We start from the raw sequence: 13,456 nt of genomic DNA, 5'->3' as shown, positions 1-13,456 counted from the left end.
CGGCACGGCCCATAAGGGCCTGGGCCGGGCTGGCACGCGGGCCTGGCACGGTCCGGGCCTGGGCCCGGCTCGGCCCGATAAAAATTAATGCTTCATAAATTTTTTTAATAAATTAATAAATATTGAACACTAAGAATTTATGATTTATGAATATAAAGCCACCTTAATGGTGGGGGGTTTGGCATAGACCCCTACCAGTTTATTAATTTAAATCAAAATGGTACATGAAGGGAGGTTTGGACCTTGGTCTGACCTCTAGAATACAATAAGAAACTAAGAAAGGGCCGAGGTTTGGACCTTGGTCTGACCTCCAGAATACAATAAAAATGTACAATTATAAAAAATTAAGAAATCTTACTAATCATCAGTGATTCAGTGAATCAGTATTCACTCTTCAGTCTTCAGTCTTCAGTCTTCAGTAGTGTTTGTATCATCATCATCAGAGGATGTTGTATTATGTCCACCTTTATCTTGAAGTCTTGCCTCAGCATCCAGCCAATCCTTGAAGCAGAGAAGCATCTCCACCGTTTCGCCCGTCATCCTACTTCTCTTTTCGTCAAGAATACGCCGACCTGCACTAAAAGCGGATTCCGATGCTACCGTGGACATCGGCACAGCTAAAATATCGCATGCAATTGCAGACATAACAGGATATTGATTTCTAACACTCTTCCACCAAGATAATACATCTAGATTCTCTATTTGATTTTCATCATATGCAGAATGAAGATCATTTCGTAAATAAAATTCTAGTTCACTACTTAAAGATGAAGAAGATGAAGAGGAACTTGAAGCATGTGTGTGTCTTCTCTGTGCAATGAATGAAAAAATAGATGACGAACGAGAACTACAAGAAGGAGAAATAGAGGTTTGTATTTGTGTTCTAGATCCACGAATTTTTTCATCATATATAGCATAAATATCATAAAGAAGTTTTTTTACCTCATCTTTAGCAGATTCAGCATCTTGATTCATATTTTCAGAGTATGCATCAAGTAAAATTAGCACGCCATTTAATTTAACTCTAGAATCAAATACAGCAGCTAAGTTATGCATAGGACATATCCTGTCCCAATACTCATTCCATTTAGATTCCATTAGGTCAATAATAGGCATTAAAACATCATCATATCTATGTTCTGCAAATTTTTGACTAATTATATATGCTTGTTGTAAAAATGAACATGAAGTAGGGTAATATATACCAGAAAGAACATTGGTAGCATTATAAAAACTAAGCAAAAAATCTTCCAAAATTTTTCCTTTATTCCAATCAGTTTCAGTCAATGTAAATCCTAATCCACGATCATTAATATATGCACTTAATAAATTTTTATATGGGTATGCATCATGTATCATGCTATATGTGGAGTTCCAACGAGTAATTACATCAAGTTTAAATTTTTTAAAACGTTTACTATGATTTATGCATAATTCCTTAAATTCTTGAAGTCTTGATCTAGAAGCATGAATAAAAGAAACTGCATTTCTAATTTTTGAAATCACATCTTGAATCATGCCCATGCCAGCTTGAACAGAAAGATTTAAGATATGACATGCACATCTAATATGCAGTAAATTTCCATCTAATATGGGATGCAATGAGTCTTTTAATAATACAACAGCAGAATTATTATTAGATGCATTATCAAAAGTAATAGACATAATTTTATCATTAATATTATATGAACATGCAGTTTGATAAATTATATTTGAAATTTGTTGCCCAGAATGTGGAAAATCAAAAGCACGAAAAGCAAGAATACGTTTATTTAATTGCCAATCATTATCAATATAATGAGCAGTAATGGCAATAAAACAATTACTACCTACAGATGCTGACCAAATATCAGAAGTTAATGAAATTTTTACATTTAAAGTAGAAAGTGTTTCAATTAAATTTTGTTTCATTGCTAAAAAATTGGTCATAGCTACTCTTCTAAATGTACGCCTACTAGTTCTTTTGTAAGCAGGTTGTAGGTTTAATTGAACATATTCTTCAAAATTAAAAGATTCACATAAACTAAAAGGTAATTCATCCTTAACTATCCATTTTACAAGTGCTTTTCTTTGATTTTCATGATTATATGCAAAATTACCTACAAGTAATCCCCCTTGTATATTAAGGGTACTTTGAGTTTGAGCATGAGAATCATGCATCCTATGACTCTCTTGATGTCTTTTTAAATGCCCTGTTCCCCCACTACTACTACAACTATAAAGTTTGGCACATTTTTTACATTTAGCTTTCCAGACTCCCTCAACCATAACTCTATCAAATTCATTCCATACAGTACTAGTCCTCTTACGAGAAGAGGTTTGACCTTCTTTCGGTTCACCAGTTCTAGAGGAACTAGGAACAGGGGGTTGGGGATTAGTTTCTTCTCCCTCAGAAACAGGAATGCCAAACTGACTTTCCTCAAAAGATGACATATCTATGATTAATTCAAAAAATAAAAACTAACCGCAAGGAGGAATTGAGTAGAGGGTCGGAGGGCAGAGGCAGAGCCGAGATTCCGAGCTTCCTCTTGTGCTCTCAACAGAAGCGACCTTCTCTTCTCAACAGGAACCTCCTCTTGTGTAGCACTTGAACAAACTAAAAATTAAATTGCTAGAAGAGCACTTTGAAGAGAGAAATAATAGCAGTAGAGAAGGAGAGAATGAGAGGTTTGGTGTGGTGAGAATGAGGGAGGAATGGGCTATTTATAGAAGCCCAAAAATTTTTTTTCCCCAAAATACCCCTCAATTCAGCCGTTATTGGACTGTTGGGAGGGGTAAAAGGGTCATTTTCACGAAAATAGCCGTTGGAAACGGCTATTTTCCTCCCCCCTCTCCAGACGGGCCGTGCCTGGCACGGCCCGTCTGGAGACGTTGCGGGCCGTGCCTGGCACGGCCCGTTTGCGCCCGTTGCGGGCCGTGCCTGGCACGGCCCGTGGCGTGCCGTGCCCGGCCCGGCCCACCAATAGAGGGGCCTGGGGCCGGGCCGGGCTGGCCTTCCGTGCTGGACAGGCCGTGCCTGGCACGGCCCGCTTCATAAGCGGGCCGTGCCAGGCACGGCCCGTTTAGTCTTTGGGCCTGGGGGGCCTGGGCCGGGCCGGCCCGGCACGGCCCGTTGCCCACCTCTAAGGGAAACACCTCCCTATTACTTCCCTCTCTAAAATTGAATAGAATAAAATTAAAAGATTGAAAAGGGCTAGTTTTGGTCAAAATATATAATATCACTGTCCTAAAACTGTGATTCACCATCACCTATTTATAGACTTTCTCCGTATTTCGGAAGATGCTGTGTTTACGAAAATCGGAACCAACATTTTTTTTTTTCGATAGAGCTGTAATTCTTTTATAAAAAAAAATTATCCGATAAAAATTTTAAAATTGTTAAACGAAAATAACATTAGTATATTAATTTTTTAAAATAATTTTATTTTTTAAGTTAAAACTTCAACAGTCCCGACCGCCGCTGAAGTTCAAATATTCTTGGCGAGGCTCCAAATATCTCCTCCTCTCCTCTTCCTCCTCCAAAAAATCATAGATTTTCCATCAAGAGAGGCTCGCGCTTCCGATGCGGCGAGCAAGGCCATCTCAAAAAAGATTGCCGGAATGCATTAGGTTGTCTTTGCTGCAAAGGAATCGGCCATTCCTCCCAAAGCTGCAACGCTCTTCCTTGATTCTCTCCCAGATCCTCCATCAAGGTGGACACTAGGCCTGATCTGGAGGCCGGGGATCGCTTTGTTGAAGCTTTTTGTTTTGGAATCATTCAAGTTTGTACCTTAAATGACCACCCCATCTTCTCCTCCCAACTGGTGAAGGGTCTTCATCAGATCCATCCCCGTTTTCTCGCCCCCCAATCGGTTCCTCATCCCATTTCCTAGCAGGAAGGATGTGCTACAAGCTGCCCTAGAAGGGGTGTGTGTGTGTGTGTGTGTATTACATTCCTAATTTCTCCTTCTCCATATCCCCGTGGATCGTTCATCAAGGAAATAGCTCTGTTAGGCTGGGTCTGAGGGTCCAGATCCGTATCTCGAGCCTCCCCTTCTTCTGTAAAAACCTCAACTCGGTAAGGCGTATTTTCTCAGGCTGTGGAGTTCTCGATAGGGTTTTTTCTACATCTACCTTGGATCAGGATTTCATTCCCATTGCCATCCTCTGCGAGAATTTGAAGTTCATTCCTATTAAGTTGAATGTGGTTTTCAGTCGCATGCTCTATTCTTCTTGCGTTGAGATTGATCTGAGCAGTGCCTTCCTCCCCTTCAGACCTCTCCCTTCTACAAGACTTCGAAGACAAGTGGTTCAGGATTGTTAGCTTAGCAATACATTAACTTAGTTAGTGACATGATTGTACATGACCTGGCATTATAGCCGTGGTAATATAGCTATTGTAACTGTATATGATGGCCACCTTCCCCTTATAAAAGGTGGGCTATGGTTGTTTCCTAATGTAGCAAGGAAGGATCTTTTTTTCTCTTCATCTATTCCTCTCCTCCTTTTTTTTCTACATGGTATCAGAGCCTCAGAGATCCTAAGGCAGTTCTTTTCTTTGGATCTCTCTTTCTCGTAGGCTACTGCCGGGCACTTCTTCTTCAGCGACGGCAGGCATTGCCAGGATAGTCGGGATCTGGCACGTCTAACCCTGCTTCGGAGTGTATTTCCCTTCTTTGTGACATTCTATCAAATATCTAACACATGCATACCTTTCCTTCCCCGTCGCATGTACCTCCTGAGATTCCTTTCTTGCGGCGGTTCCCATGGAGGACCGGTCGACCGCGGCAGTGAGGAGTTCGTTCGCCGTCTGAGTGGAGAAGTCTGCCAGATTGGAGAAGCCCGTCTGTTGTCGGCTCCGGAGGAGAGGAGCCCTTCCTATTCCTATGTGGGTCCGCCGCTGAGAGCACCGACCTCGTGCCCCGCGATCCAGCGAAGAGGACCTCCTCGAGCCATCAGCCAACTGTGGCCGTGTCCCGAGCAAGGAGAGAAACACCCCCCCCCCCCCCCCCCCCCCCCCACGCATGCTTCGTCACCGCCGCCGTGTGCCTTGCCGTCCGCACGGCCCGTCACTGTTCGCGACCAGAGCAAGGAGGGGAGGAGCCGTCGCACGCCACTGCAGCTCTGCCGGCGCTGTCCACGGCTAGATAGAGGATCTCTGCCAAGCCACCACCCTCGCTCGCGCCGCCACCACCGTGCGTCACCGTCCATCGGTCGTGGCCTGATCTCGGTCCCGCGACGATCTTCTCTCCCTCTAAGAAGATTCCTATGGGCTCGTTTGGTTCATATGGAAAGCTTTTTTTTCCTCCTAGAAATATAATTTCAGGGACGTAGATTTCTTCAAAAAGGATGCCTGAAAAAGTACTTTTGATATGTTTGGCTGAAAATGAAAAAGTAACAGGTTTTCAGAGTGCTTATGTTTGGTTGATCATCCACTTTTCTATAAAAGTTATGTGTAATTTTTATTGTACCCTTAATAAAAGTTAGGTCTTTAATGCTGAAGGACTTTTTTGGACAAAAATAAAAATAAAGTATTTTTTGGCTCACGGAAAAATAACTTTTCGATGTTTCTCATGAAAAAGACTTTTTCATGAAACGTGGAAATTATATTTCAATGGAAATACAACTTTTTCGTCTTTCTTCTTTAAAAATTCTAACCAAATAAGAGGTATCTAATTACTTTTTCGTTGATCATACTTCCCTTCCTTCTTTTTCTGCGAACCAAACGAGCCCTAGCCATCCCATCGCAGAAGGGAGAGAAAGAGGGCTTTATTTTGGCCAAGGCGTTGGCAGAAAGGAAAGAGTGAGAGAGAAGCCAACACTTCTTCTCCCGATCAGTAGCCCATCGCAGACCTTCCCATCCCACACCTCCCCCCTCTCTCTTGACACTATCGATGTGACTTTTTGTGACTGATCTCTTTTTGTTCAAGATGCTACGTGCTGAGAGAGGAAGGACATCAGAAATAAAAAAAAGAGGTTCTTTTATTGATATAGTTATGGCCATATCAGCAGGTATTTTACCCACTCACTTTATTCTTTCTGAAGAAAAATCTAGTAAATTTCAGAAACGGTGTTTCCATTATGGCAAAATAGGCTATAAGATCTTAGAGTGTAGAAAAAAACAAGCGAAGGAGAAAGCTGTTCAGAAAGCCCAAATGGCCTTATCACATTGGACTGCGGTTGTTGCTTCTACTGGTTCGTCAGCATTTGCATCTTCTTCTTCTATACCCACTTCATCCATTACTACAATAGATATTGAGGCAATAGGTCATCAGGTTCTATCTCGCACTACTCTCTCTACCACCTCAGGTAAACCTTCCTCTTGGGTCATTGACTCCGCATGTTGTAATCACATTACCTCTGATCCCTCTTTAGTTTCCTTGGAAACTAACTTGAATCATGTTTCCGTTATTTACACTGCTAATGGCTCCCATATTACTGTTAGCCACGTCGTTCTATCTCTACTTCTACCTTGTCTTTACCAAATACATATCTTATTCCAAAACTATCTCTTAATTTGCTGTCTGTTGGTCAACTTGTGGAACATGGCCTTAAGGTAACCTTTACTGACAAAGGTTGTGATGTGCAGGATCAGAAAACGGGTCACCTCGTTGGAATCTGGCGTAAAGTTGGTTGTCAATTTGAGCTCATATCATTACATGTACCTAGCTCTAGTCCTATTTCATCAGTTGCTGCTATCTCCTCGAGTCTTTGGCATTCTCGTTTGGGACATGTTTCCTTGTCTCGTGTCCAGTCTTTGGCTTCGAGCGGTTATTTGGAAAAAGTTAACTTTCAACTTTTTGATTGTATCTCCAGTCAATTAGGTAAACAAAATGCTCTGCCCTTTAATAAAAATATTTCTTTCTCCACCGCATCTTTTGATTTGATACACTCTGATATTTGGAGACCTGCTCCTGCTGCGACTAAAGAAGGATCACAATATTTTGTGTTGTTTATTGATAACTACTCACGATATATATGGTTTTATCTTTTACCTGATCGCTCTGAATTACTTGACACTTTTCATGATTTTCAGCAGATGGTTAAAACCCAGTTTGGTCGACCCATAAAAATTTTTCGTGGTGACAAAGTCATGAAATATACCTCTACCTCATTTATGAAAGTACTTAAATAAGATGGAACAATATTCCATCATTCTTGTCCTTACATCTCTCAGCAGAATAGTCGTGCCGAACGAAAGCATCGACACATCTTGGATACTGTTAGGTCCCTTCTTCTTTCTGCTACCTTACCTGAGTCTTTCTGGGGAGAGGCTGCTCTTACAGCAGTCTATACCATCAATCGGGTACTTTCTCCCACGATCTCAAATAAATCACTATATGAGGTTCTTTATGAGAAGGTTCCTGATTACTCTTTTCTAAAAGTTTTTGGTTGCATCTGTTTTGTTCTGCTTCCTTCACATAAGTGTACTAAACTTGAACCACGCTCACGTCTCTGCTATTTTCTTGGTTATGGTATTGAACTTAAAAGTTATCGTTGTTATGATCCTATTGCCAAGCGACTTCGTATATCCCGATATGTTCAATTTTGGGAACACAAAATATATACTAGCATTTCTCTGCTCTCCACGGGTCCTCCTCAGTATTCTCCTATCTTTAATAATCCCACTTTTGATCTCTTCCCAGACCCCTTTTCAGTTGCAGGTGATGGGAGCTTATCAGGAAATCTCTCAATGATCGACTCCACTGGGTCTGGACCATCCACTGATCCGATCATCACAACCGGATGATCCGAGCCTTTTCTCAATACTACCCTTCGCCGCTCTAGTAGGGTAAGACCATCCTATCTCATATCAATGATTATCACTGTTTTTATGCTTCGCCGCTCTATGAGCCTCACAATTATTGAGAGGCCAGTTCTAATCCTCTTTGGCAGAAGGCCGATGAACTCCAAGCTCTTCATGATACGCATATATAGGACCTGACTGACTTGCCTCCTGGAAAGACTGCAGTAGGATGTAAGTGGGTGTATAAGATCATGACTCGAGCTGATGGTTCAGTGGAATGCTACAAAGTTCGTCTAGTGGCTCGAGGATTCACACAGAAGTATGGTATTGACTATGAGGAGACTTTTTCTTCAGTTGCATGTCTTACCACTTTTCATTTCGTACTTACAGTTGCAGCTGTCAAGCAATGGAAGATGCATCAGATGGATGTTAAGAATACTTTTCTCAATGGTGATTTAGCCAAGGAAGTGTACCTACAACCTCCTTCAGGTCTTGCTCATCCATAGGAAAAGGTTTGTCGTTTTCGAAAGGCGCTTTAAGGCCTCAAACAATCTCCTTGGGCTTGGTTTTCTAAGTTCAGTTTAGTCCTCATTCAACAATGTTTCACTCCTAGTGCATTTGACTCTACACTCTTTCTTCGCCGATCTGAGACTGGTATTGTTCTTCTCTTGCTATATGTGGATAATATGGTTATTACGGAAAATGACATGTTAGGGATTCATACACTTCAGCAGTTTCTTGGATAGCAGTTTGAGATGAAGGATGTAGGATCCCTCAACTACTTTCTTGGTCTCGAGGTGACATCCAGCTTAGATGACTACTATTTTTCACATGCTAAGTATGCTTCCAAGTTGATATCTCGTGCTGGGTTGACAAATAGCAAAACTGTGGATGGTCCTCTAAAAATGAATGCTAAGCTTCTTCCCACAGATGGTGAATCATTGACAAATGTGACTCTATATCAGCAGTTAGTTGGCAATCTCATCTACTTGACTATGACACGCCCAGACATTTCTCATACAATCACCTTGGTTAGTCAGTTTATGCATGCTCTATGCTCTACACACTATGCAACAGTCTTACATATTCTTCGGTTAGTTAAGGGTACATTGTTTCATGGCTTTAATTTCTCAGCCTACTCCACTTTAGATATACAAACCTATTTTGATGCTGATTGGGCTGAAAATCCTACAGATCGCCGTTCTATCATAGGCTATTGTTTCTTGTTTGGGTCATCTCTTATCTCTTGAAAAAGTAAGAAACAAACGGTTGTCTCTCGCTCCAGTACAGAGGCTGAGTATCGTGCACTGGAAGATACTACTTCTGAGTTCTTGTGGCTTCGATGGCTACTGCATGATATGGGTGTTCCTATGACTAGTAGTTCCCCTTTTCATTGTGATAATGTAAGTGCCATGCAGATTGCTCGTAACGTTGTGTTTCATGAGCGAACAAAGCATATTGAGATAGATTGTCACTTCATTCGGCATCATATCAAGCAAGGTACTCTTCAGTTGATATATGTTACTTCTACGGATCAGGTTGCTGATATCTTTACGAAGGCACATCCACCCGGGCATCATCGTGATTTGGTTCACAAACTCAAGATTACATCTTCACTCCCATCTTGAGTTTGAGGGAGGATGTTAGCTTAGCTTTTGCTAAGCTGTACATTAACTTAGTTAGTGACATGACTGTATATGACATGACACTATAGCTATTGTAATATAACCGTTGTAACTGTATACGATAGCCACCTTCCTCTTATAAAAGGTGGGCTATGGTTGTTTCTTAATGTAACAGGGAAAGATCTTTTTCTTCTCTTCATCTCTTCCCTTCCTCCCACTCCTTTTTCTACGAGGATGGCGGAGGAGACGAGTGGGACTGGAAGAAGAGAGAGCAAAAGACGCCAGAGATGATGGGTATGCTTAATCTTTTCTTTCAAACTCTGATCTAGTTTCCATCCCCAAAAATTCTTTTACTCTGGCTGTCATCTCCTGAGTGTGTCTTCTCTTTTGGCGTGCTTCAGACTATTGTATTGTTGGAATCCAAGTCTCCAAACTTGAGTCCCCCTCCCCACGATCCCTTAATTCTTCTTCTTCTTCTTCTTTTTATTTTTTATTTTGTATTTTTTATTTTTTTTGGGTACATCAGCAGTTCACACATAATGGGTGTAAGACTTGCCTAAAAAGTTAGAAAGCAAAATAGACTGCAAAGGAGTCGAGATAGAAACCTGATCCACCCAGATGAAATCGTCTGAATGATGAGCCGCATAGGTGACCACCCAATATGTTGCACTGTTGGCCACTCTGTAAGCATGAGAGACGCGATGGGAAATGTATTTGCCTAGGAGACAACGAATATCATAGAGCAGTCGCATTCTCCCATTAGCACTCCCGATTCTCTGGATCTCCTCGATCGCCCTAGCGAAGTCCCCTCGAGGATAATGCGGTCTGCCCCCAGCACTCGTCTTGCATAAGATACTTCCTCCCATACTGCTTTCAACTCGGTGCTGTCGACAGACTGATCGAAGATATGCCGCCTCTCAACCGCTACTAGTCTGGCTTACTGATCTCTGATAACAAAGCTGGCACCGCAGTAACTACCTTCTTGAGTATTGCCAGAGTGTGGGGGCTCCCAGGAGACAAGAACACATTTGGACACTACGTGAGCGGGATGAGAACCCCAGATTCCTCTGGCCAACCCAAGCAACATCAACGTAGCTATCTTAAATTTGGCCCCTAAAAGAAGGTTCTTTAGATTCGATCCAAGTTGGCTTTTTAACAGCTCTTCTTAATATTTTGGCTGATGCTTGGACTCTATTTCTCCCACCAATGATGCTTCCACTAACCTGGTTCTGAAGCTCTGGAAACCAGAATTGCTCTTTCTGAATGGAGCGCTAATGTAAGGAGATCTTCCACCACCATAAAATCTGATCTTCTCTCTAAAAATTCAAGATCTCGATCATAAAGAACAGCCGTCCCCCCTTTCTACCATAGAAAGAAATCAACGGAGAGCCCGACTATTACAATTTTGCAAAGATGGGAAATTTATTGGAAGCAGCATGCCAAAGTTGAATGATACTAGCTTCTTCCATAAGGTAGCCAATTATCACAAGAAATTCAATTGGGTCTCTCATCTCAATTGGGCTGGTCAAACTCTTCTTTACCTTGATTAGATCCTCAATGCCTTTACCTATTACTTCAAAGATCTTATTGACAAACCGTCAAAACCTTTCATCGATCTTAACCCTAGTCTCGAGGAGATCAAGGAGGTTGTGTTCAGCTTCAAAGGGGACGAGCCCCGGTTCCGATGGTTTTACAATGTATTTTTTTCAGATGTTTTAGGACCTCATCGTCCCAAATTTAGTCGCTCTCTTCCAGTAGCTCCATGCAAAAAAAAACATTGATTTGGCTAGCTAAATTATGCTTTTCTAACTCCCATTCCCAAGAAGGAAGCTACTGCCTCCCCTTTGGACTACAGGCTAATTAACTTGATATGTAGCTGCATAAAAATTATCACCAAAGTCCTGGCTTCCCGTCTCAAACCTTTTTTAAACACTCTGATCGATCTTGCACAATCTGCCTTTATTAATGGTAGGTCGATTCTTGATAATGTCTTCTATGCCTATGAGGTAATATATCAATCTAAAAGAGATTTTGAGGCCAGTCTAATCTGCAAATTCGACTTTCCAAAAGCTTTCGATAAGGTCAATCTGGACTATCTACTCAATATTCTTGGATTTAGAAGCTTCCTGTTGATATGGGGGGGTTGGATTAGGAATCTGCTACCATCCTCAGAAATAGCAGTTTGTGTTCATGGTAACCAAGGCAATTGGATCCCTTGAGAAAATACCCTCTTTCTCCTCACTTGTTCATCCTTACTGCTGATACTTCAAGCACAATGCTAAATAGGGCTGCTTTGTGTGGTGGTGGTGGCCATAAATTGCTTCGGCGACACACTCATGTTTGCAAAAGCTGGAGAAGATTATGCTGCTATCCTGAAAATCGTTCTCTATTCTTTTGTGAACTTATTTCCAGCCCTGCTAATGCTATCAATTTCCAAAAAGGCAGTGTGGCTATTATTGAACCATCTAACTCTCTGATGGAAGATGGTGCATCTTGGCTTAATTGCAGCAATTCTTCCTTCCCTTCCAATTATCTAAGGCTTCATTTGAAATCCGGAAAGTTATTAAAATCAGACCGGTTGCCTTTGCTTCATCAATTCGAATCCAAGCTTGCTGCTTGGAAGGGCAAGCTCACTCTCTTTTGGAGGAAGATTGACACTTGTTAATGCTTTTCTTTCTTCCCATCCAGTCTATTACATGTCTCTATTTAAGCTTCCGATCGAGCTGGGTGATTCGAAATCTTGACAAGATCCGTAGGTTCTTTCTTTCGAAAGGCTTTATTTCGGGAAGTGGCCTCTCTTGCAAAGTCAACTGGGAAAAAGGTTTGCCTCTCTAAAATCGGCACCTTCTCTACCTTATTTCTGTACAAAGTTTTATCTCACAGAGGGCTTACTTGGCCCATTGCAAAATCTTTTTGGAAGATTATTTGCGCTTCCAAAGTGGCGGCTGTGTGTTTTTGTGATGAGGGTTGTGAATCTACTACTAACTATCTCTTCATTTCTTATCCTTCGTCACAAAGATCTGGTTGGCTTTTTTTGAATTTTCATAGGTCATGGTGTTCCCACAACCTCCTCCAACTTAGTTCTTCGCTGTTCCTCCATCCTCCAGACAGACCATTCGGATGTTGATGACGGCTTTTACTTGAGGTTGTTGGTATGAAAGAAATTCGAGGATCTTTCTTGGCAAGTCATCTTCAGCCAAGACAGTTGCTTGGAAGATTCTCATCTGGCCAGCTTCACTTCCATGTTTGCAAATCTCATACTGAGGCCTGCAGGGTTTTTCAGACGTATGAGACCCTTTGGGATGCCTTAAGACTGTTTGATGCTTCTTTTCATATCCGGAAGGTCGACCTGCTGCTTCTCTTCGTCTTTCTCTATCTGCTGCTCAGAGCTCTTGTTGAGTTTCTACACAGGAGTTTTTTGGAGAGTTTTCGCCCTCTGTAGCGGTTTTGGGTTTGTTCTTGGCCCATGTTTTGTTGGATGTTCTTGCTTTGTAATCTGAACTGAAGTATCATCCGCATCAGCTCCTTCGGATTGATGTAGCTGAAACTTCAAAAGGTTCAGAATGCTTATGGAACCCATAGTTGCTCTTTCTTCTCTCTTTTGTGCAATCTCCTTTATTTGTATATTTCTCCTATTGAACAAATTTTGGGTGGCAATTGCCTCCTTTAGCTTCAAAAAGAAGAAGAAGAAGAAAACATGCTGAACTTGATAAAATCTTCTGGTTATAAATGATTTAACAAATTCAATTTTATTCCCTTGATGAGTATATATTGTTAACATTTGTGGAACGATTTTATTTAACTGTTGATTTTATTTGCGCGACTTCACATGCTTGTGCAATGAGCCAATGAGTCATCTGTTTTTGGTTGCAGGGTCTGCAGTGGGGTGGGGTGTCATGTTGCTGTGCTGTTTACCTGCATGCTTGCGCAATTGCGTCATTCTGTTCATTTGCTCATAGTGTTTATGTATGGTTTCCCTGCATGGTGTATAGTAGATCTACTAAATGGTGCAATACACCGTCTCTGTCACAATGGAGTAATCTTATCGTTGCATCAAGACTCACTGAATAATATAAATAAAGCATATTTAAAAGCTACCACGACG

General features: G+C 41.5%; 1 long non-coding RNA gene across 1 annotated transcript; it reads left to right on the top strand.

The window, feature by feature from the left end:
- Window positions 1–2,855: 2,855 nt before the first annotated feature.
- On the top strand, window positions 2,856–13,066 carry LOC148699879 (uncharacterized). The gene is made up of 2 exons (XR_015973434.2): window positions 2,856–12,172; window positions 12,400–13,066. It is a non-coding gene; the product is annotated as an uncharacterized LOC148699879 (long non-coding RNA).
- Window positions 13,067–13,456: the final 390 nt, after the last annotated feature.

The sequence above is a fragment of the Phoenix dactylifera genome, chromosome 15, assembly GCF_051530095.1.
Source record: "Phoenix dactylifera cultivar Ajwa chromosome 15, Ajwa_hap1_PhDact_Kaust_v1.1, whole genome shotgun sequence".
In the NCBI taxonomy this organism is placed as follows: Eukaryota; Viridiplantae; Streptophyta; class Magnoliopsida; order Arecales; family Arecaceae; genus Phoenix; species Phoenix dactylifera.
Note: the sequence above shows the minus strand (reverse complement) of the source record. Positions and strands in the feature narration are given on the sequence as shown.